The 3,283-nt window shown below is 34.5% G+C and overlaps 1 pseudogene; it reads right to left on the bottom strand.

The window, feature by feature from the left end:
* Window positions 1-225: 225 nt before the first annotated feature.
* LOC136816282 (alpha-1,3-mannosyl-glycoprotein 4-beta-N-acetylglucosaminyltransferase A pseudogene) lies at window positions 226-2,484 on the bottom strand (annotated as a pseudogene).
* Window positions 2,485-3,283: the final 799 nt, after the last annotated feature.

The following is a 3,283-nucleotide window of genomic DNA, read 5'->3' on the forward strand; positions in this document are numbered from 1 at the left end:
AGAGAGGTGTGTAAATAGTAATAGTTTGCCTAATAAAAAGATACATGTAGAATACTTATCCTATTTTTCCACCCTTAAAGTTCACTTCTACGAACCTAAAAACCTTAATTGCCCTGAATCGCCCCAATTTGTTTTAATCCTTGACATCTTGAATGCACTGCTTTTTCCAAACATTTAACTCTTACCACACATTTCAATGTCATAGAAACTACAATATTCGTTCAATTCCATATGGCGTTAAAATGTAAACGCAAGAATATTTTGAGGACAGCTTCTCTCAAAAAAGTTAAGAAAAATGAAATATAAATAAATTTTCATAAGCATCACAATAATATAAACAAAAATATAAATATCTCTTCTATAAAGGTTTGGTAATTCAGGTTTTCAGCCACCTTTTGGATCACGAACTCGTAGGTCTTGCTTCTAGAAATATTATTTATCGGGGGATAAGTGATCCCTGGGTGTCACTAAGGCGAAAAAAGTTAAGGGGGTAATGTAGCTTGTCAGAGTCCCTCTTTAAGGCTTAAGTATGACTGGGTCGCTCAAAATCACTAAATTTCAAAAACTACAGGGTTCCCCGTAAAAAGATTTCCCAAAAGAGTAACTATGTACAGAAGATTTTTTCGACGAGGAACATCTTATAGGACACTTCGAGTGACACTCCAGATGAAGACAGAGATTACAAAAATAATTCGAATTTCTCTAGAAAAAAAAAGATCTAAAGTACATCAACATACCATGAATTCGTTAATAATCACCCAATTAGTCATAACATCTAAAGTCACACGTAGCCTCAATTCTGATATATCACCTAATGATTTTGGGACAGTCCCCGAAGCTAGTCCTTTATCATTGAAAGTTCCAACAGAAACATAGCCCGTCTTTGAAGGGTCATTGTTATCATCCACTTTAATGTCTTTATGATTCTCAGCTTGATGTTTAACAGTATGGGCAGTTTGTACTTCAACCATTCCATATTTCAACACATCACCTGGATGATCTTTGTTTCCTGTCCTGAATAAAAATTTCTCAATTTTAACAGGCGTATCGAAATGAAATGATATAAATGTACTGTTTTTAGGTGTTTTAATCCAAGCCAAATTATGACCTTCGTAGGCTGATTTGATCTTGAATTTAGAATATTCAACAGCATTTGTTTGTATGGTGGCTTTGATATTGTCATGTGGAAAGAACTGGTCTTCGCCTTTTTCCTTCCTTTTAGCAGCACCAGGGAAAGCTCTATCGATAAGTTTTTGAACCTTGCCTTTAAGCGATGAATGTTTCCCTACATGTTGGAATAAAGATGGCTTAGAGTTCATTCTGACCTTCTTCTTCTCTGCGTTGCATTCTTTACGACCTTTCTCAGGGCTACAAACGAGTACTTCAATGTAATGGTCCAACAACCAATCATTCGGTTTCTGTTTATAAAACATCAAAAAGAATTCAATCAGGTTCGATAGCTGTTGAGAATGAAATAGCTTCCCAATAAATCCCAACCGACAAAATTCAAGCATGAACCAAGGCTTATGTTTCTGACTGTTCATGAATATTTCAATTTTCTGTAAGTACCCTTTAGAAGCAATGACGTCATCCTCTAACTGTAGGTAATATTCAGCCTTCTGTTGAGCATACATCATCATGTATGAATAATCTAAATTCTGTTTGGACCTCCATTTCACACGCTCTTTAGGGTCACCAAAAGACAATGGTAGGTCATCCAAATCAGGATAGTAATGCTCAGGTGGAGCTATGACCTCAACGAGACCTTGTTGGACTTCAGAGGTGAAATTCCCAACAATATCATCGGTGACATATTTAATATGTGATTGGTCTTTCTCTCCAATGTATACAACAATGACTATTTTGCTTCGTTCAGAAAGTTTCATTCCTGCTAAAATTGAACGTATAGTGTCCACTAAATAGCTTTTCTTTAACCTTTTGACGGTGGGAATACCAAAAACAAATTTAGGTTTTCGATGAGCTGTTTCTATTGATTTGTTGTGTAAGCGAATCGGTTCTAAATCATTAGCAAATTGAATCAAATGTGGTAGATAGTTGAAAATACTTGGAAAATTCAATTCTGAATTGCGATTCAACTTATATTGTATAACAACTTCTTGGCGTTTGATTTCCTTGGTAGGTTTGGGTGGTGGGGCGGTTATTTCTTTAGTGGTTGTACTTGAAATGGGTGCTTTACGGGCCGCCCGTTCTATGATTTCTCTATTAAAAGGTTGATTCCGGTTATCAGCCAATCGTTTTTCACGAAAATTCCCAACATCAATTTTGTTCTGCTGTAAGGCAAATATGAAGGTGTTTTTCTGGTCCACAATGGTATCATCTGGAGACGAATCTCGCCATATTGTGTATAGGAAAACAGTACCAAGAAGTGACAGAAAAAGCAATATAACCACTGACCGTCGTACTGTCCTACTCAAGAAATTACGACGGCGAAATATATTCATTTTTTGTTTTGGTTATCTTATCTCTAAAGTAAAGAAAAATCAAATTTATAATTATATACTTATTTCCATACCCAACAATGTAAGTATACCAGTGGGTTCCAAAAAAGGGATAAGGAACTCTTTATACGAATGTATCTATATAGCAGTAAAATTATCTAAACAAACAATATTCTAAAATAGTCCATTCAACTTATAACAAAAATCCAGCTTTTGAAAATTCAGGCGTCAATGTCCGTTGTTATACAGAGGAAATTTAATTTATATAAAATCTGTAACGTTTTTTGTGAGAATTCTTAAAACTTTCCACCCAATACGTCACTTAAACAATAGAAAAAGTGACTTATTGGGTGGAAAATTTTGAAAATTCTTTGAAGCCACTTTCAGTGGTGCATATCATGGATAGCGTTTTTAGTCATCAATTCATAAAAGTTTAAAGTAAAGGTCTACTTGTTTACACCTGCATTGTTTACTGTATGTCCAATATATAGTGATATGTACCACTATCATGAATATGTAAAGGAGGAGATGAAAATTAGCCCTCCCTGATCCATGCTCGCACTGATGAAAGTAAAAACCCAACTTTAAAGGCACAATAACAACGCAATGTAAAATGATGAAAAATTTCAAGAGGAAACACTTCTTCTTAATTCTTCTGAGAAAATCAATATTTGATTTTGAATAAAAATATTTGAGATGATATCGTCTTATGTTGAACTAGTTTAAAACTCAACTTAGCTATACTAATTACTGCCTACATCTTTCAAGAACTTGGAAGGAAACAAAACTCAAGTCTTTTTCAAGGGCATAATGTCAAAATTTCT

Source organism: Clytia hemisphaerica, unplaced genomic scaffold (genome assembly GCF_902728285.1).
Source record: "Clytia hemisphaerica strain Z4C2 unplaced genomic scaffold, Clytia hemisphaerica genome assembly, whole genome shotgun sequence".
Lineage (NCBI taxonomy): Eukaryota > Metazoa > Cnidaria > Hydrozoa > Leptothecata > Clytiidae > Clytia > Clytia hemisphaerica.